This window comes from Electrophorus electricus, chromosome 25 (assembly GCF_041902795.1).
Source record: "Electrophorus electricus isolate QZ-2024a chromosome 25, ASM4190279v1, whole genome shotgun sequence".
NCBI classification, from domain to species: Eukaryota; Metazoa; Chordata; class Actinopteri; order Gymnotiformes; family Gymnotidae; genus Electrophorus; species Electrophorus electricus.
This window is the reverse complement of record NC_137521.1, coordinates 12210204-12232478: the sequence shown is the minus strand read 5'-3', so window position 1 is coordinate 12232478 and position 22275 is coordinate 12210204. Positions and strand designations below refer to the sequence as shown.

Below are 22275 nucleotides of genomic sequence, written 5' to 3'. Positions count from 1 at the left end.
GTCGCTACAGACAGGGACGTGGAGCTGTCGCTACAGACAGGGACGTGGAGCTGTCGCTACAGACAGGGACGTGGAGCTGTCGCTACAGACAGGGACGTGTGGAGGTGGCGCTACAGACAGGGACGTGGAGGTGTCGCTACAGACAGGGACGTGTGGAGGTGGCGCTACAGACAGGGACGTGTGGAGGTGCCGCTACAGACAGGGACGTGGAGCTGTCGCTACAGACAGGGACGTGGAGCTGTCGCTACAGACAGGGACGTGGAGCTGTCGCTACAGACAGGGACGTGTGGAGGTGGCGCTACAGACAGAGACGTGTGGAGGTGGCGCTACAGACAGGGACGTGGAGGTGTCGCTACAGACAGGGACGTGTGGAGGTGTCGCTACAGACAGGGACGTGGAGGTGTCGCTACAGACAGGGACGTGTGGAGGTGGCGCTACAGACAGGGACGTGTGGAGGTGCCGCTACAGACAGGGACGTGTGGAGGTGGCGCTACAGACAGGGACGTGTGGAGGTGGCGCTACAGACAGGGACGTGTGGAGGTGCCGCTACAGACAGGGACGTGTGGAGGTGCCGCTACAGACAGGGACGTGTGGAGGTGTCGGTACAGACAGAGACGTGGAGGTGTCGGTACAATCAGCCGTGTGGCGGTGTCGCTACAGACAGGGACGTGGAGGTGTCGCTACAGACAGGGACGTGTGGAGGTGCCGCTACAGACAGGGACGTGTGGAGGTGCCGCTACAGACAGGGACGTGTGGAGGTGCCGCTACAGACAGGGACGTGTGGAGGTGTCGGTACAGACAGAGACGTGGAGGTGTCGGTACAATCAGCCGTGTGGCGGTGTCGCTACAGACAGGGACGTGGAGGTGTCGCTACAGACAGGGACGTGTGGAGGTGGCGCTACAGACAGGGACGTGTGGAGGTGCCGCTACAGACAGGGACGTGTGGAGGTGCCGCTACAGACAGGGACGTGTGGAGGTGTCGGTACAGACAGGGACGTGTGGAGGTGTCGGTACAATCAGCCGTGTGGCGGTGTCGCTACAGACAGGGACGTGGAGGTGTCGCTACAGACAGGGACGTGTGGAGGTGCCGCTACAGACAGGGACGTGTGGAGGTGCCGCTACAGACAGGGACGTGTGGAGGTGCCGCTACAGACAGGGACGTGTGGAGGTGCCGCTACAGACAGGGACGTGTGGAGGTGCCGCTACAGACAGGGACGTGTGGAGGTGGCGCTACAGACAGGGACGTGTGGAGGTGCCGCTACAGACAGGGACGTGTGGAGGTGTCGCTACAGACAGGGACGTGTGGAGGTGCCGCTACAGACAGGGACGTGTGGAGGTGTCGCTACAGACAGGGACGTGTGGAGGTGTCGCTACAGACAGGGACGTGTGGAGGTGTCGCTACAGACAGGGACGTGTGGAGGTGTCACTACAGACAGAGACGTGTGGAGGTGTCGCAACAGACAGGGACGTGGAGGTGTCGCTACAGACAGAGATGTGGACATCTGTTACAGTAATAAAAACATTTATACTCAGAAAAGTTGTCACTGTCTTTCGCCATTTCCTATTTCTCTCCACACCCCCCCTAGGTTGCCTTCATAAAGGTGCCTTCATACAAATCGGAAAGGAGGACTGGCTGTCACCTACACTTATGACACCTCTGAAGAGGTTATATTCATCCAGTGGACATGAGACGACACATCATTCGGTAATCACTTCATTTTGTTGTGGTTTGTGGTTTTTATCATTTGATTCATTAAATGCAAGCAGGCAGTTACGTTTTTTGTTTTATGCTGTAAACAATAATTGTCACTTTATATTTGTCAGTATGAATCTGATCAAGGAAGTGCAGTTAGGGTTTGTCAAACTGCAGATGTTCATGTAAATTCACCAAACGTCAGCCTTCCTCTTACTACATGTATTTCTACATGCTTAAGTTAATTGTTTATACCTGTTACAAAGTCTTCTCACTTCCTCTCACTTAATAATAATTTTATTAAATAATTGAAAAGCCTGCTACTTGCCTGTGTAAATTCAAAAACAGGCATGTTCAGAGTGGTGTGCAGTTAAATGAAATATTCTTGTGTCTTGTCAATGGAATTACATTGAGTCACTTGAGTTGTAAATGTATAATTGGATTTGATCATACTGTCCCATGTCCATGAGACCTATAAGAGATGTGGAGATTTCACGGTCGTTACCGTGTCCGAGGTTCTACACACTCCCTTGCTCGTCTGTTTTGCTAGAGGGGTAAATTCCTGCAGAATTTGTTTTATTGTGCAGTGGTATACAGCATAGTAACTATGTTCACTGACTTAAAGGATGATGAAGTCTACTGAAGATTCACTTAAATCTTGTCTGGTGTTGAATCATCACTTTTAACTGTGACTTTAAAGATCTTTTGCACTTTATTCAGCTTGCCAGAGAAGGAATCAAAAGTTGGAGCTAGCTATTCTACTCTGCGTGGGCACTTTGATGTTGAGTTTGCTTATAATACTACAAACTTTTGTAAAGAAACATATTTAAAACACAAGAGAACTGAATCGTAAATCTGAACATCCGACTCCAGAACCTCTCGAGTTCAGCTCCCACATTCAAACAATTTTTCTGCTTCCAAGGTCACAGGATTTTCCAACCTGCCACTTCACATCCAAGACTTCCTGTTTTACCGCCATTGCCGTTATTTCCCAATGCTGCTGAACGTTCCCAATAAGCGTGGTGGTCCACAGAATTCTGCACACGTGTTTCTTCTGCTGCTCATCAAAAGCTCTCCGGCCAACTACGAGCGACGGGAGGTCCTGCGTAAAACGTGGGCAGCAGAGAGGATGCAGAATGGCAAACAGATTCGCACGGTGTTCTTGTCTGGGACCAGTGGAGACGGCTACGAGAAGATGAGGCTGAACAAAGTCCTGTGACTGGAGAACCGTGAACACCAAGACATTCTACTGTGGGACTTCACGGATTCCTTCTACAACCTCACCCTGAAGCAGGTCCTGTTCATGGAGTGGCTGGAGAGATGGTGTCCCAATGCACACTTCCTGCTCAACAGAGATGATGACATTTTCACCAACACAGATAACATGGTGGAGTATCTGAAAGGGCAGGGCGACAGGGATGGAAACAAACACCTCTTTGTTGGAAGCTTGGCCTTTTATTTGGGTCCCATTTGAAAGAGAGTCCAAGTGCATGAGTCAGACCGCTATCCTCCTTATTGTGGTGGATGTGGATTTTTGCTCTCACGGTTCACTGCCAGGACTATCCACAATATGTCCCAGTCCATCACCCTGATGCCCATCGATGATGTTTACATAGACATGTGTCTGGAAAAGGCTGGTCTCAAACCTGAGTCACACATTGGTGTGAGGACTACTGCTCTGTATATTCCCTCTCAGAAGGTGGACTCATTCGACCCCTGCTACTACCGAGAGATACTCCTGGTCCACCGGTTCCTCCCTTACCAGATTTTCTCATGTGGCATGAAATTCACCGGGATGATTTAGAATGTGCAAAGACATGACTATAAAGTAACTCCACCTTAGAGAAAGAGAACTCTGCCAGGCAACAGACCAAAGATTTAGGTCCATCTAATACAGCTCAAATGAATCTGTATTCTGACACAGCTGTGTGGGGTTCTCATCTCTTCTTAACCCCTGTATTAGCAGAAAGATTCTGCACCATTTTACACATTACTATGGTTTTATTCACCTTGATTTCAGTGAAATAGTTTTGTGAAATGTACCAGAAGCAAAATGGCCTGCCCCCAACCCCTAAGAGGTTATCTATCTTGTGTGAAAATAACACCAATAAAAACACCAATACAATTATTAATAAAATAAATAAGTAGAACTAATGCTAAAAATATTATACAAAATATTATACAAAATATTTTTGACATTCTTTAAATTCTACCAGATAAGGATTTTAAGTTTCTTACTCAGGTAACTCATTTCACAGTCCAGACAAGAACGTATTCAGTGGACAGGTGGTGAATGATCTGTGTACATATTAATAACAATGTTCCCTGAGGTCCAGGCCATGCTAGTAACATGGGCAAAGGTGTGTGCGTAGGGTCCCCCAGAGGGCCTGAGATTGATCACAGTCGTGAGGGTGACCACAGTCCTGAGGCACCAGAGGGTGACCACAGTCCTGAGGCACCAGAGGGTGACCACAGTCCTGAGGCACCAGAGGGTGACCACAGTCCTGAGGCACCAGAGGGTGACCACAGTCCTGAGGCACCAGAGGGTGACCACAGTCCTGAGGCACCAGAGGGTGACCACAGTCCTGAGGCACCAAAGGGTGACCACAGTCCTGAGGCACCAGAGGGTGACCACAGACTTGAGACCAGAGGGTGACCACAGTCCTGAGGAACCAGAGGGTGACCACAGTCCTGAGGCTCTCTGAGACATCACAGTCCACCCACATCATCGTCACAAACCCGAATGAACACATGACATAACTGGACGACAACATCAACACCTCATTACCAGAAAACTCTACGACAGAGGGCCCCAGGCTCTGCACACTGATACACAGGAAGCTAACCAATATCTTGAGTAAATAAGACTTTAGCCTGGATTTAAAAATTAGGAGTTTGTCTGAATCCTGAATTAAAGCTGGAAAGCTGTTCCAGAAGTGAGAGGATTTTAGGGGAAGGCTTTTCGCATGGCTGTATTCTAGGAAGTAAGAGAGATCCTACATTCTGGGAACACAGTAGCCGAGGTGGCTTATCGCATACAATGAGTTCACTCAGATACTGTTATAACAAACCATTTAGTGCTTTATACATCAACAAGAGTTTTTTTTATAGTACATTCAAATTTTAACTGGGAGCCATGCAGAGCTTAAAGGACGGGATTGTTCTGTAACATTCTAGTACTTGCAAGAACTCTGGCTGCTGCATTATGTACAAGTTGGACTTTGATTACGTTTTCAAGGATCCAATTAGAAGACCATCACAGCAGTCTAGTCTTGTTGAGATAAAAGCGTGGACCAATTTATCTGCATCTGCTGAGGAAAATGAATGTCTCAGTTCTCTGTCCACTGGGCGTTGTTGTTGTGTGATGCCTCCTTCTCCCATATGCTTTTCCAGTATTGTTCAGTCTCCAGCTTTGGTGCATCTGTTCTCAAGCTGTTATCCTGTCACTGAGAGTACACTTTGGATGGCTCATGGGAGAACATCCTGTTTATTCCCCTGGGTTCTACTTCTCATGTGTATCTCTACATGTGGGCAGCCAGAGCTTTTAATCTTTGCTTGGCCTTCTCCAAGGCCTCAGTTATGGACAGCTTGTTGTACTTGTCAGGTACCTTCAGCACACCTTTCTCCATTTCTGATAGCTGGCTGACTTCTCCGTGTGGCCTTTATATTGGCCTCCAACCTCCTTCACATAGGATACTGCTCCATGACAGGACATGCCTGATCAAGAATCATATGAACAGAGATCTGCACATGGGCAACATTAAGCTGTGTCCAAGACAGGAAGGGACACCGACCAACTGATCCACCTGACCGGGCTCTACAGGACAGAATGACTACAGGCCTGTCACTCTGATGTCTATGGTCACAAAGTCCTTTACACAACTGGTGTTGGCCCACCTGAACAACTTTGTAGGACACGTTTTGGACCCCCTGCCGTTTGCTTAAAAAGACAAACAAGTGGATGACAGTCAACATGGGGCTACACTACACCCTACAAGACTACCCAAGGACATGAGCAAGGATCCTGTATGTGGACTTCAGCTGGGCATTCAACACCATTATTCCAAATATCCTCTCCCCCAATGTCTCCAAGCTCACTGTGGCTCCTGCTATCTGTCAGTGGATCACAAGCTTCCTGACAGGTAGGGAAAAGCAGAATATTAAATGTTATCTATTGTCATTTATATTATTATTCTCTTATACTTATTCTATGATTGTCCGCAATAAGAAACATCTCAATAATTTTATTAAGGTGGCTAACAAAATAACTGCCATTTATATTTATATTTTTGGCCTTTAGCAGGCGCTCTTATCTCGAGTGACTTACAGAAGTGCTTTGTCATTTACTCATAGAACACACCCTAGCCAGTACCATAGGTTAGCGGTTAGAGGTTTTTATGTTTGTAGATTTAGTATGCCTGGCTGCAAATCAAATGTCCTCGTTGGTTATAATAAACAGAACAGAACTGAACTGGAAAGTCCATCTGTGTTCCCCTCCTTCCTTCCAGGCCATGTATTCCTCAAAAACCAGGTACCGTGCTGGGAAAATCATTCCAGATCCCTCACACCCTGGACATGACCTCACTCAACTCCTCCCTTCCAGCAGGTGTTACAGAACCCTTGACACTACAACATCTAGACACGGGCAGTTTCTCAGTCAAATCGTAAATAGTTGACTGACATCTGTTATGCAATAGCTACTCTTGTACCCTCAGATAGATACAACTGTATAAATCACAACTTCACTCCCATACGTAGGCATTGTGTGGCACTACCACACACACCAGTGGGGAGTTTCCTGGCCATGGACCCAACATTTCAATGTTTTGTTCACTGAGCCACTTGGTTATCACTTTTGCCTTGTGACATAGTGCTCCGTCATGCTGGATAAAGCACTGTTCATCACGAAATCGCTCCTGGATCGTTGGGAGAAGTTGCTCTTGGAGAATGTTTGGATACCATTCCTTATTCATGTCAGTGTTCTTAAGCAAAAGTTTTGTTGATTTTCACATTTTCTATTCCTGACCATACTTCTGATGCTTCATACTTCCACATACTTCTCAATTCATTCTTCACACCTAAAATACATAACCGGCTTTCTCTAATGGACAAACCTGAGTCTGTATATTAATATGCATAGCTAACGTGCTGGTGAAATATAGGAATAGAGCTGCTGGTAAAAATTAATCTACAGGGTCTAGGATAACTACCTATTATCTCGGCATGTCCTGGGTTCTGACACACGCACACCAAAGACAGCAGTGCAGTTTCAATTTGGGTAAATATTATTCAAGAGCTTAGTACAACATTTAAAATGTGTATAGATCAAACAGCTCGGGTTCTATTATTGTTGTGCACAACTATATACGAGAGTCCCGAATATAGGGTTAGTTTCCCGTGCGGAAATAAATCTTACTGTGATGCCACTGGTTAGCAGAACGACACTGCCATGGCGTAATGGTCTCAGAATGACACGATAATGGTGTCCAGTAATGCTCAGTTCGTGACGGATTTCCACGCGCCCCCTCTTGGTTACTCCTTCTCACTCGATACAGGCTAATATGAGGAAACAATATGCTCAGACACAACATGCAGGTTTTGTGGGGTAAATACACTGAATGTGGTGTCCACACTGGATGCGAGTTAATATGATCAAACTGAGTACGCACGTGCGGTGCACTTACCACATACACAGGCAAATTCACTAAACGTGCGCAAGCAAGCACCATTAGTTTACTTAAAACTAGCTGCACTAAAAAACGTTATGCAGGACATTACAATCTAAGCTTACAGCACATGCACAATGCAACAACAGTGAAAATCATTCATAAAACACATTTACGAAAGTCTATAGCAACACTGAACCTAATGTAGACTGAATAGCTGGCTAGTTCCCCCCCCTAGTTAGCATACATCACAACGTGGTTTGGTACATAACTCAGAGCTCAAAAGTAAAGTGAAGTATAATGTCTCTGAAATCAATGAAATCTCTTACCTAATATGAAGAAACAATATAATCAGACACAATATGCAGGTTTTGTGAGGTAAATACACAGAATGTGGTATCTACACTCACGGCGATAAACTCCATACGCAGCTGACCTAGAGGGCGCGCCGCAGTGCCGTTCTCAGACCTGCACAGTGCAAGGTAAACAGACTATTTGTCTTGGCAAATCGTCCGAATATACTATATTTATTTATTTGTTTGTTTGTTCGTACAAATAAAACAAATAAAATGTGGGTAGGCTACGCTTTGCCTCCTTGTTGTTCCGCCGCTCGTTTAACTTTCCCAGCCTTCCATTTGTGTCACCTGTGTCTTGTTTTAAGTATGTACACACACCCCGTGTTTGTTCAGTTTCGTCGCTGGTCATTGTTGCATGCCTCGATCGTGTTTTCACTCCCTGTGGCGATTGTATTCCTAGCCTTTTTTGTGTTTGGCTGTCATAGCTGTTTAGTTCATACCGCTGCTTGTGTAAATCTTATTTGTAGACAGGTTTCCGGCTGAGTTTGCTGTATGCAGTTGGCTGCTGCTTCCCCTTGGCACGTGATTGGAAGAAAAGCTGTGTGCTAATTGTAAAGTGACCTTGGGTTCCTTGAAAGGTGATATATAAATATAACTTAATTCATTATTCTAAAGAATATGCTATGTGGGAATAGTAATCTCTGAGAATGGGTATCAGAGGAACTCCAGTGAAGCTCAAGCTGTCCATTTTCTCACAAATGAGAAGCCAAAGACTGTCAGACCAAAATATTGGTTGGCTTGCTGAGTTAATACTGAGCCTAGGTTGAGTTAATACAGAGGCTAGGTTGAGTTAGGAAAAACAAGAACATTTCAGCTTTCACCATCCAGTTCTGTAAAGTGGAAGCACTGGAGATATGAAGCGCCGCTCTCCCAAACCTACCAGCCATGGCCCTCCCAGACTTTGAGAAGCTGTGTATGCTAAAATTATACGTGTCTGAGGAAGGTCTTGGGGCAGGGAGCAGCACTGTAGGTCATAGGCTATGGGTCATGGACATAAGGCCTGCTGATAGAAACTACAGATTGCATTCTGGGAAACTGGTGTTTAAATGGGTGGTTACCAGGACTGCCTGTTCATGGCCCTCATTTCAGTCTACAATGAAAGTAACCAATTAACCTGCACAATGAAGTCACAAAGCTCAATGCTGTGGGACAAACCCTAGGTTGCAGAAATATCTGATTACAGGTTTGCTTTAAAGTACAGGCCTGAGTCTACAAATAGAGATGCTGACTTCCTCTTCCTCATAATGAATAAACATCAGACTGCAGCCAAATGTGTTTATTAAAATGATACACATTCTTCAGGTAAAATTCAGGTGTTTCCCCTTCAAAGTCTCACTGATGCCAAATTAACCACCCAGCCATGAAGTCTGCCTTTACAAATATCCATGAAAGAATGTGTCATTATAAAGAGCTCACTGATGCCACCATTGCAAGTCACTTAGTGAAATTTCTTCCCTCCTAGATATTCAATGATCAGATGAGAGTGGGACTATTGAAAAATGGAAGTGTTTAGGAACCACAGCAACTCAGCCATGAAGTGACAGAGCACGTAACATTACAGAACAGGCTCACCCAGTGCTGAGGCGTATAGTCAGAGCTTTCCATGGCTACACAGATGCATGTGAGCCTTACACCAAGCACAATGCTGAGCGTCAGATGGAGTGTCATAAAGCACGTCGCCACTGGACTCAGGAGCAGTGAAACCTGTTCTGTGGGGTGATGAATCACGCTTCTCTGTCTGGCAGTCTGATTGATGAGTCTGGGTTTGGAGAATGCCAGGGGAATCCAGGGTTTCCTCCCACAGTCCAAAAACATGGAGATTAGCTCAACTGGCTATTCTAATAAATTGTCCTGATGTGTGAATGATTGTAGATGGTGCTCTATCTTGGGTGTAAACATTTCTGTTTAAATGTTTTGTATCTTTAAATCTGCTGTTCAAACTGTGTATGCTGTTTAAGAACTGTTGTGTTGCAGAGAGGGAGAGGGGGTGCAGAAACTCTACACACAGTGTGCATTTACCCCAATACTGGGTGCATGTATCCCCAGTACTGTGTGCAGGTATCCCAGCATGTCGATGCTGAAGTGTTTACATACATAAGTTGTATTGCTTAGATGAGATCACAGCTTATGAACTGCAAGGAATGTGTAGTGTAAATGATCGTAAACAACACATTATGTACAATTTACATAGTGATCTACAGCATCAGGCAGCCTAATAAATTTGTCTCTGTAAATAATGAAGACACATTTTTATCTACTTATGTGTTCATTTGTTCACCAAAACAACTGTATATTAAGAGAAGCAATTTTCAAATCAATACCACTTTTAAATAAAATAGTACTAAACGCATTAAGTTTTTAACATCATGCAGCTTTTGATAGAAGCACACAGCAGGTGTACTTCTCTCTTATATGTCTCTCTCTCTCTCTGTTTGTTTTTTGTTCCTGTGAAGAGAGCAGACCATTAATCTTCTTGATGTGGTTCAGCCTCCCTCCCCTCGCTTTCTCTCTCTGGTCTTCGGTTCTCTATACAGTATGTGACAGCCTGCAGGTGACCCTCAGAGATGTGACCCAGATATTGTCTCCACACCACAACATTTAAAGCAAGTGTAACTACTTGTATGAGATTGTGTAATTGTCCATGCAGACATTAGGGGGCGACATGTGACGATCCATGATGTCTGTCTGAAGGAGCGACTGTGTCCGCCTAAACTAACATCGCATAACGCTTTCTTCACATCACTGTCAGCTTGTCAGACGTCACCACGCACTAAATGGAGACTAACACTAATTGGTAATGAGTAATTTAATCTTAGCATCAACCAGACTGTAAATGATGTAATATAAAGGGTGTGTAAGTGTTATTTTAGGTGAATGCTTAACTTGCTCAGACAAGTGAAACTAGCTCTGAAGACTTTGAGGCTGCATCTGCTATATCTACATGTGTCTACATTCCTCAGATTGTGAGGAAATCCTTTATACAATGATTCTGCTGACATCTACAATTGTAGATTAATTTCAGGGTTTAAAAATAAAGCAGGATAAGGTGTGTGCTCGAAGCAGTGAAAGATTTAATCTTTTGAAGTTTACTTTAAAACACAAAACCAAATACATTCCATTCTGATAAAGCACCATCAGTTCAAGCTGACTGGAAATGTGCCCTTACCTATCATACAGGTGTACAGTCATGGCCAAATTTTTGAGACTGACACAGATTTTGGTTTTCTCAAAGTTTACTGCCTCAGTTTTTTTTTAGATCCTTTTGTCAGATGTTTATACTATAGTGAAGTATAATTATTGCTCAGAATTTTGCCTAAGAACACTGCCATGAATAAGGAATGGTATCAAAACATCCTTCAAGAGCAACTTTTCCCAACGATCTAGGAGCAATTCGGTGATAAACAATGTTTTATCCAGCATGAGAGAGCACCATGTCACAAGGCAAAAGTGATAACCGAGTGGCTCAATGAACAAAACATTTAAAATGTGGGACCATGGCCAGGAAACTCCCCAGATCTCAATCCCATTGAGAACCTGTGGTCCTCAAAAAGAGGGTGGACAAACAAAAACACAGAAACTGTGACCAACTCCAAGCACTGATTAGGCAAGAATGGGTTGCCATCAGTCAACATGTTGCCCAGAAGCTGATATCCAGCATGCCAAGGCGAATTGCAGAAGTCTTAAAATTGAAGGGTCAACATTTTAAATATTAAGTCTTTGGTTAAACTGGATGTATTTGTCAATGAAAAGTTAAAAAACTTTTGAAATGCTAATAATTGTACTTCCCTTTACCATATAAACATCTGACAAAAGGATCTAAAAAAAACCCCGAGGCAGTAAACTTTGTGAAATCCAAAATTTGTGTCAATCTCAAAACATTTGGCCATGACTATAGTCACAGCATGTAACTGAGATTAGCAGAATGTTGTTTATGAGTTGAGGGGATACGAATCAGGATATGAATCAGATTTACTGACCATATATACTGACACACACAGGAATTTGTTCCCGGCACTTGGTGACTTAATCAGTACAGACAATACACAACATGCATATAATTTGTAAATTGTTTGTAAAACAAAAACATGCAGTATACATAAAGTGCAAGTGTGTGTGGTAGTGCCACACAATGCCTACGTATGGGAGTGAAGTTGTCATTTATACAGTTGTATCTATCTGAGGGTACAAGAGTAGCTATTGCATAACAGATGTCAGTCAACTATTTACGATTTGACTGAGAAACTGCCCGTGTATAGATGTTGTAGTGTCAAGGGTTCTGTAGCGCCTGCTGGAAGGGAGGAGTTGAGTGAGGTCATGTCCAGGGTGTGAGGGATCTGGAATGATTTTCCCAGCACGTTACCTGGTTTTTGAGGAATACATGGCCTGGAAGGAAGGAGGGGAACACAGATGGACTTTCCAGTTCAGTTCTGTTCTGTTTATTATAACCAACGAGGACATTTGATTTGCAGCCAGGCATACTAAATCTACAAACATAAAAACCTCTAACCGCTAACCTATGGTACTGGCTAGGGTGTGTTCTATGAGTAAATGACAAAGCACTTCTGTAAGTCACTCGAGATAAGAGCGCCTGCTAAAGGCCAAAAATATAAATATAAATGGCAGTTATTTTGTTAGCCACCTTAATAAAATTATTGAGATGTTTCTTATTGCGGACAATCATAGAATAAGTATAAGAGAATAATAATATAAATGACAATAGATAACATTTAATATTCTGCTTTTCCCTACCTGTCAGGAAGCTTGTGATCCACTGACAGATAGCAGGAGCCACAGTGAGCTTGGAGACATTGGGGGAGAGGATATTTGGAATAATGGTGTTGAATGCCCAGCTGAAGTCCACATACAGGATCCTTGCTCATGTCCTTGGGTAGTCTTGTAGGGTGCAGTGTAGCCCCATGTTGACTGTCATCCACTTGTTTGTCTTTTTAAGCAAACGGCAGGGGGTCCAAAACGTGTCCTACAAAGTTGTTCAGGTGGGCCAACACCAGTTGTGTAAAGGACTTTGTGACCATAGACATCAGAGTGACAGGCCTGTAGTCATTCTGTCCTGTAGAGCCCGGTCAGGTGTACCTCAGGATGTTGAAATGCTATCATACAGGTGTTCCTCAGGATGTTGAACCACTATCATACAGGTGTACCACAGGATGTTTAAAGGCTATCGTACAGGTGTACCTCAGGATGTTGAACCGCTATCGTACAGGTGTACCTCAGGATGTTGAAAGGCTAGGTATAGCTCGCAAGGGTAAGAGCTATAGGATCAAGGCATGTCAAGTTTCTTTATATGGCACTTTTTATGCACAAGGGACATTTCATGTGTGTGTGTGTGTTTGTGTGTGTGTATGGGTGGGTTGTTGATGTGAAGAGTGGAAATGAGCTAAAAGCCCTAAAAACACCACTGAAGACCACTGACCTACTGTACTGGCTAGGATGTGTTCTATGAGTAAATGACAAAGCACTTTTGTAAGTCGCTCTGGATAAAAGTAAATGTCAGACTGTCATGTGTATGTCCACGTTGCTTTTTAAGACATAGCTTCATCCTTTAGATCCTTCTCTTTTGTCTTGTATGCTGCTCTCAATGAGGTCCTGTTGCTGGGAGAACATAGGTCTGTCTTCACTGTTGCGGGACCAGCACTGTAGCATCATACTGTACACCTGCACGACAAGTAAAAACACATCCTCCATTCACACTTCAGCCAGTAGAACTGGTTCTAATCTGGACTCCATAGCCCAGACACATAATTATGAAAATATCAGGAATACCAGAAAGGTAATTAAGAAACTCTTCTGGCCATAGGTTAATTTTCTCAGAGCCCCAACAATAAAAAGAATCCAGATCTTCCAGTTCGCTCTGTGTGAAATCCCATTAATTAACTGCATTTATGTATAATGACAGAAAATGACAGAAAAGCATTTTTCAAATTGCATTACACACCCATTCATTTCAGTCTTAGAAATTGATACAATTTTGCTCAGTACAACTTTGCATTCACTTATGTAAGATCTAATGGAGACTCAGATGGTGATGCTACAGATGTTGTGTTGGGTCTTACCTTTGGTGGGAGCAGTGGGAACAATGGCGCCCTCCAGAACAATGCAGAACACCACCAAAACTCCACACATCTGACTTATGGGGAAATAGCTACTATAGACTCTCCTGCGTACCTGGACAGGAAGAAGAGACAGATATAAACTTAAAACCCAAAAAGGAAAAATCAATTAATTTCATCCCACTTCAAAATGACATATTGAGATTGAATGACATTACTATCATTCAACCATTCTTACAGCTAAATCTTCAAGTGGTAGTTCATCTAATGCATGCTAAGCACTGTGACAAACTGGGGACAACCTGTATCACATGGTTCAAGCATTTAGCTGACACTTTTATCCAATGTAGCATAGGATTTTGACTGAGTACAAGATGAGCAATTGAGGGTCAAGGGTCTTGCTCAGGGGCCCAACAGTGGCAACTTGGCAGTGCTGGGGCTTGAACCCACAAACTTCCAATTACAAGTCAAGTAATTGAACCACTGAGCAATGTACTGTCTGTGGAGGGTGTTTGTGCATGGTGTATATATTCGTGCAGGGTGTTTGTGCAGGATGTTTGTATAGGCTGTTTGTGCAAGGTGTTTGTTTGTACAGGGTGCTTGTGCAGGGTATTTGTTTGTATAGGGTGTTGTTGGCTGAGTCTCTTTGCCAGCAAGGCTACACCGATCCCAGGATCACTGAGCTTGATGAAGGGGGAGGTGTCTGAGTTGGGGTCTCCCTCGTGGGCCAGAAGCAGGTTCTTTGTGCAGATTTGTTGGATACTTAAAATGATTTCATTTATTTATTCATTATTGATTGATTGATTTTTGCTGGTTTAATTTTAGCCACTGGGAGGCTTCAAAGGGGCAGATAAGGTGGCGCAAAACCTTAATTTAAAAAAAGCTTTTTTGAGCATTTAAACACAAATCAACAGTTCAATAGTCTGTTACATGCATTGCAAAACTACCCAAATGGACCAGTGCTAATGGGGGCCAGCATTCAAATGGACAAGTGTGAACCAGCATTTATATGGACCAGCATGAATAGAGGGCTAGCATTCAAATGGACCAGTGTGAATGGGGGCCAGCATTCAAATGGACAAGTTTGAACCAGCATTTATATGGACCAGCATGAACGGCGGGCTAGCATTCAAATGGACCAGTGTGAATGGGGGCCACCATTCAGTAGAATGGTCTGTTTGCACCTGGATTTGATTCGGACTGGGTCTGAGCTACACTTTTCTAGAGCCTCCTCAGGCGCCAGAAGAGAAGCACAGCCAAGTGCTCAGTTTTGCTGCTCTCCACTGGAGGACATGGTTGCATGTTTCATGGCTTCTGGATTTTTCTCACCAGAAACAAACAGAACACCTTTTTACCCAGAACTTTAGACATGAAAGGGAGTTTTGAAATATGCCAGAAATTGCTGATCACTGTGGCATCTGAGTCACCAAGCCAGAGGAACATACCCACCCAAAACAAACACACACACACACACACACACACACACACACACACACACACACACACACACACACACACACACACACACACACACACCTACCTGCCCTGTGTTTTGTTTGTTCCATGTTTCTCCCTTTATTTTAGCCCACAGGAACACGAGTCCAGTCCAAACAGCTCATCGGTGACTTTGCGTTTCGAGTTCTTACTGCCATTGTGTTTACCTTTTTATTTTATTTACCTTTTTATCTATTTTGACAGGTCAGCACTGTGACCTTTCCTTCATGGAGAATAAAGACTCTCCGTAATCTTACTCTCACTTGTATCTCCCTCCCTCACCGCTGCTGTGCCAGCTGCTTGTTTTACATATCTAGGAACCATTCATTAATGATGAACTAATAAAGAAGACTATGGATCAGCACTTCGAATGCCTCTGTAGTGCGCTCAGCTGGGAGGAGACGTTCAGGGTCACAGTCCTTGTTCAATAACCACAGGGAAAGGTTTTTGCTCCTCCTATCTGTGTTGTTATATGTGTTGTAATCACGCAGCCTACTTTTGAAGATTTCTTTGTGGCTCAGTATTTACAAACTGGTGTGTCAGCTTCCATTACAATCTAGGGTGTCAGCTTCCATTACAAACTGGGTGTCTTCTTCAATTATAAACTGGGTGTGTTCTTCCATTACAAACTGGAGTGTCTTCTTTCATCACTGTGGAGTCCTCACAAGGTTGTGGTGTTCCCAGCAGCTGATAAGCTCTGTCACTGGCATGGATCTCATCACGACAGAGGCTCTGACTCTGGACTGATGACATCAGCTTAGTCCTTGGCTGCTTGTGCCAATGCATTGTTACCAAGGCATCTCATAAAAGCACACATGCATTGTGGAATCACACACCTTGTGCTCCTGATCTTCAGTGGTGTTTTAAGTTATTAGTTAATTTCTACTCTTCATATCAACAGATGTTGCATGATGAACCACTGCTCTTAGTGCTTGTATCAGTAAATACGTGCGTGGATCTGGCTGGAGAACTTTTTAAAACAAGCTGGCCATGCTCCATTGTAACTTTGCCACTGGAAAGACACTGAACTGATCTCTAAACATCATATGTGTGGTAAACTCTGTTCAAGCCGTATAATCAGGTGGTTTGGGCTTGTCCAGCGAAGGTTTTCACTGAGTGATGTAACACACTGCGGAGTTCTGTCCCCAGTGGCTGCTTTAATGTACGAAGTACGAAACAGAAAAACAAAAATAAGTCCAGTTCTTCACGCATAATTCTGAGGGTCATTTTTGACTTTTAAATTGCCATTTTTGCACACTAAAGCAGATAAAGTGTTGTTTACCATACAGTGTGGAAAGGAGATATTCGAGTAATGAAAGATTTTAATCCAAAGCAGCAAAAATTCATTAAACTGTCAAGATCGCCCCTCCCACTGGCATAGCTGTTTCCTTGGCAACGCTATTTGTTCCTCGTGCTTCCTTGTTCCGTTTCTGTGTTCTTTCCCCGCCTTTCTTGATAGCCGTGTGTCCACTTTAGTCTTGCTGGTGTGTCTGTTTAAACCCAGTTTAGAGTGTGTAGTTTTACGTTATTGTGGTTAATGTGCGACCTTCCTAGCATGTAACGTTATTTCGCCAGTTCTGTGTTTCCTGGCGTTGTCGCTTCTCTGGTGAAGTTCGCGGTTGTTTTGCGTTGTCTGGGTTCATGGATCGTGTTTGCTCTCGTTTGGACTTCTCGAGTCTCTAGTTTGTTTGGTTCGTTTTATTCAAACGTTTGTCAGAGTTTGGCTCTAGTAAATAACCCTTTGGTAAATCAAACACACTCCGTTAATCATATCTGCAAGCGTCTGGTTCTAACCCGGTACGTGACATAAACAATAAATACATACAATAATGGATAAACTTCGATTACAAAACGGGTTTGTTGTCAAAGGTTATAAAAAAAAAGCATGACACGAATTTTAACATACAAAATTATCTCTTCAGAACAATAAAAACTAAATGTGCCCTCCCAACAAAAACGTGTCTATGCAGGTTATTTTTTCTTTCCTAAGGAAGCTAAGGCTTGTTTTACCTTCAGTGTTTGCGTACATCTGAACAGACAATTTTCCATTGTTTTGCCACTAAATTCCATTCATCTTTATTGCAACTTGTAAGTATTCAAAATACATTTAAAATGTGCAAAGCACTACGACAAAAAGCAAAGACTAGTTTTGCAATCTAACAAGGCTCTTGGGAAAAAGAAAAAAAAACAAAAACCTGTTTTAGGCACACAGTGATATTTCTATAATTTAATTTTGCAACTGTAAAGTCTAGATTATGATATCAAATCTGGAAATCCAGATTACACAATTGCAGATGAGTTCTGACTGATGCCCCAGTGCAAAGCCTTCCTTGTGTACACATATGCCTTTCCCAGGCATGCTATGCTAATGTGGATCCACCTCTGAAACAGGACTGTTATATAATATAATAATCTCCCTGGGTTATGGTGAGTCTGGGTTATGGTTAGAGTTAGTTTAGGTTGACCTGAAGGTAACTAGAAAGTGAGCACAACTTCCACTCACCATCCTTATTCCAAGAATATCATATTATGGGTTATCATTTGTCATGCAGCTGCCCCCAATTCATGATTGCAACTCCCCAGCACATCCTCACCAGCTCCTCATCACCAGATTATTAATGTCACCTCTGATTTATCTTTGCTACACTGTATATTCTCTCCTGTTCCATTTCACCTCTGTGAAGTATTACCGCAGTTCTATAGTGTGTACCGAGTGCTTCCCCTGTGTACTGAGGTAATAAAAAGAGTATTAACAGGGAAAAGAGGCCCAACAGTGCATTAGACATATTAATAACATAAGACATAGGGGGTATGGCGGTTCTGTATCCTTTTAGAGTGATTTGTGTACAGGGCAGAGGCCTCTGTAGAGGATCCTGGGTAGGCTTTGGTGGCCCTCAGGGTGAGATATATGACCTCTCCACCAGGCTCAGGTGCGTGTAGAAAAACAATCTTCTTTAGGACAAGTTTAAGAGAAGTCTTCTCTTGAAATGTGGTGATAATGGGTTCCAACTGGTGTGGTACTCCTTCTATTGTCTTCTGGATTAGTACCCTGGATTGGTTCTTTTCCGTGATTCTGGTTGTCCCCCTTGTATTTGATCTCCTTTCTGCTCTGGCTTTCACCCTTGGCTGTTTCACTGTTACGACTGTTACGACTGTTCGCCGCTGTAAATTAAAACTATTTTATCTGCAAGCATTTGACCTGTTCAAACATGTCATATTATTATTATTATTATTATTATTATTATTATTATTATTATTATTATACCAATCCCAGCATGTTTCCCCATCTTAAAGAGCAGTGCTCCTGCTGGAGTAGAACATTACCATGGGGGAAAAAGTCTTTACCAAACACAAAATTCATAACTTGGCTTTTCCTCATATGCATTATAAAGTCCTCACTGTGTTTGTCTTTGTCAAGGGTGTGTCTTCTTTGTCAAGGGTGTGTCAAAAGTCCACTCACCTCCACCCAAAGCAGGGTGGAGTCGAAAGAAACCAAAAGGAACATTAATAGCCAAGACACCGGTTAAAATGAAAAGCGGTATTAAAGGAAATAAATAAAGACATAATGACACAGGTGGCATGGCGTGTGAGAGGAGAACCTGAGGCGCCTGTGTGGAGTGTGGCACAAAATTAAAACAAAAGTGATAATGAAAAACAAAATAAACAAATGCCACCACCAGCAGACAGAGGCTGCTTTTGGTAGAAAGATAATATGTACAGAACAGAGGTATAAAACTGAATCATGAATATGTACATTTGAGCCTGGTGTGGAGATGCATTACCCTAAGCTGTAGTCTGTACGGTCTCAACAGTCTGCAAAGCATGAAGCGTTATGTGGTCAGAACTGAATATAGTAGAAGGAAGTTAAAAATTACAAGTCATATCAAATTCTCAGGGACTGATGAAGACACCCACCTGCTGATAACCTGCCACGGAAAGAGAGGGAGGAGACAGGGGAAAGAGGCTCCTCATACTTAAGACAAATTTGTTAAGTGAGATTAAAATAAAATGTAAGAACAATATAATTTTGGTTTAATTACAAGTTTGATTAATAATAATGATGGTAATATTAATAGTGTAACTGTTCATTCGAATTCCAACTTTTAAAATGACAACTAAAATACGAATATCCATTGTACAACCATTGATTATATTGGTAATTTGGACGGATCGTTCTCCAGTCCAGCGGCCTTTCATTCCGGTTTCGCCGTTTTCCTTAAAGGTTTAATTCCTTAAATGCGGGTTAATTCACAGAAAAACAACTGTCTGAAAAGAAAACTGGAACCTACACGTAAAGTTAGTAAATAAAACAGCACACATTTACGGGAGCGTCTTTGTCGTCGTAAAGCAGTGCGGTGAAAAGTATCGTTAATTTCCTTTTTTGATTAAAGAGGTCGTAGCTTCCAGTTACGTATGCTGGCATAGCAACACTTAACAATTTCCTGTTAGCACGAAACGAGGTAGTACGTTAATATTTTTTTACTAACCCGTTAAGATCAGTATATTTTGTAGTATTATAGTATTCGTGTGTAGTACGGACTGGGTCACAGCCATGGACAACACGCAAGGAGAGCATGACCGACGTTGCTATAGGAACTGCGACGTCATTGGAGGGCCAACCGTCACATACAGAAACACAGTACATGCATTTGTTTATAATGTACTAAACTAAAGTCCAAATGACTAAGTTTAAAAACGGTTTTACATCACAGGTCCAGCTGTGCTTATGGTTGAGGCCATGCCTGCTTGAAGTCATGCTAACAGTACAGAAATGGTTAATATAGAAAGGAATGTTGTATTAATTGTGAGGAGGATAAAGTGTAACGGAAAGGATTGATGACAGTATGAATAATACATATTAGGGGCAACCAGTAAAACTAGTAATAGTAACATCATATATAATCAAGGATTACAACTGAACTTTTGAATTTGCCAAAGAATTTCCGGTTACTTTGGTTTCTAGTCTGACTGGATTCTCTACTGAAAAAAAGAAGATAATATCTGTTCTCAAAAGCGCATTCTGGTTTACACCCGAAGCACTGCTAATGGGCCATTTCTTTCTAAAAAAAAAAAAAAAAAAAAAAAAAAGCATTTGCAAAGAGATTGCAACCATTTTCATTTTTTAAAATCCACTATTACACATATTACACACTTTACACATATTGCACACATTACGCACAGTTTGATATGAGATAGATGCATCTGCATCTTTAGTGCACTTGAGAAGTGACGGATCTGAGAAGTGGGTTGGTCAGAATCAGTCCTAAAATGGCTCTGTTTGTAACTGTGAGGCAGGACACATTTGTCAAGATAGAAAATAAGGTTTCTGAAAGAGTGTCACTCTTATTAAACTTATACATGCTTCCTCTTGGCCAAATCATATAAGATTTTGGGCTGTCTTACCACAGCTATGCAGACGACATTCAGATGTCCTTAGACATTAGGTTGTTGAATAAAAATAAAACAGAGATTATTATATTTGGTAGCAACCATGAGAGCCACAGACTAGCAGCCTTTTTGGACTTGAAAACAAAATCTAAAGAGTTAGCTCATAACTTTGGCATGCTATCAGACTCAGATCGCAATTTTACAGTCATACCAAATCAATTACTACATCAGCATTTTATCACCTTAAGAACATCAACAAGATCAGAGACTTCGAGTAAACCAGACCTAGAGAAACTCATCTGTGCTTTTATCTTTAGCAGGTTGATTACTGTAATGGCCACGAAACAACCAAACAGCTGCTAGAGTTCTCACTAGGAGCAAAGAAAAGGTCACATCCCCCCATTCTGAAGTCTTTACACTGGCTACTGGTTTACTACAGAGTTGACTTGAAGGTATTATTACTGGTCTTAATGGTGTAGGCTTTGGGCTCAGGTCAAACACACTTCCCCCAGACCCTGCAGTAGTGCCCTTTTAACTTTTAAGCACTACAGTGCATTTTTCTTTCTTTTAATTCTTATTCTTTATTTATTCTTAACTTAATCTTCATATATTTATTTGAAATTACAAATAAAATACATTTTAAAAAACATATAAAGTTGAGAAGATATGTATTCATGGTCATAGAATAAATGAAAATATGCAATAAAAATCCACTACTTCACCCTCTGAACTACATTGACACTGTTGTCAGAGTAAAACTAGGATCAGTTTAATGAGAAAAAGGAGACCATAGATCTACTGCTATGCAGCACTTATTTTTAAATATCATTTTCCTTTTTTGCATATAGAATATGCTATTTACTGAGAATATATCTGTCCAACAGAACAAGCTACATATCCAATAATATCAGTATCGTATAGGGTAACAGCAGATTCAAATAAATAATATTCTGAATTAAATAATTAAAATCAAGAATTAAAATAATTAATTCAGTAGCAATTCAAATTATTCTTGACTAGTGTTTATTGTTTACATGATGATACAGTTTAAGCTCCGTTGGAGTGAGCAGAGAAACCATTTTTTTTAAACACTGGCACATATAAGATAACATAACATAACATGCCCATACTGAGTACAGGGCATGTTTGCCTGAGGTGAATCTGGACAGAAAGTGTTGACTCAAAGCTCTCAGCAGGCAATGACAGTCAGCATCCAGGATTGTAAAGATAAACAGATAAAGAACTTTATTGAAACCAATAAGGTATACAATAAATGAGTAACCTCAAGAACATCTAAAACCTTATTCACCTGGTCATCTTTTATCCTTATTCTTATCTCCTGAAAAAGTTCCAACCTCCAATCATGGCCCTCTCTCTTATCTTTAACTGCCCCCCTTCAACTTTTTTAGCTTTAATGTATGTTTAGACATTTCAAACATGTTTTCACATGGTTTACAGAAACAGCACCTGATGCCCTGTGTACCGAGCTGTGCTTGCCTTCCAGATCTTCAGCCTATTCCTTGAATACCTCCTGGACTCAGCCTTACCGTTTTGACCCTGGATTGGAACGACCTCAGGAAAAGCCCCAAACACAATTTCTCTGCATCTAA

At 42.3% G+C, this 22275-nt stretch overlaps 1 long non-coding RNA gene and 1 pseudogene across 1 annotated transcript in view; both read left to right on the top strand.

Moving 5' to 3' along the window:
* LOC145653770 (uncharacterized) overlaps positions 1-22256 on the top strand; it is a 31429-nt gene extending 9173 nt beyond the window's left edge. Inside the window, exons 2-3 of the long non-coding RNA XR_014119970.1 lie at positions 1587-1705; positions 22170-22256. This is a non-coding gene — a long non-coding RNA (uncharacterized LOC145653770). The remainder of the gene's footprint in view (positions 1-1586; positions 1706-22169) is intronic.
* Positions 1826-3514, top strand: LOC118240698 (N-acetyllactosaminide beta-1,3-N-acetylglucosaminyltransferase 3 pseudogene; annotated as a pseudogene).
* Positions 22257-22275: the final 19 nt, after the last annotated feature.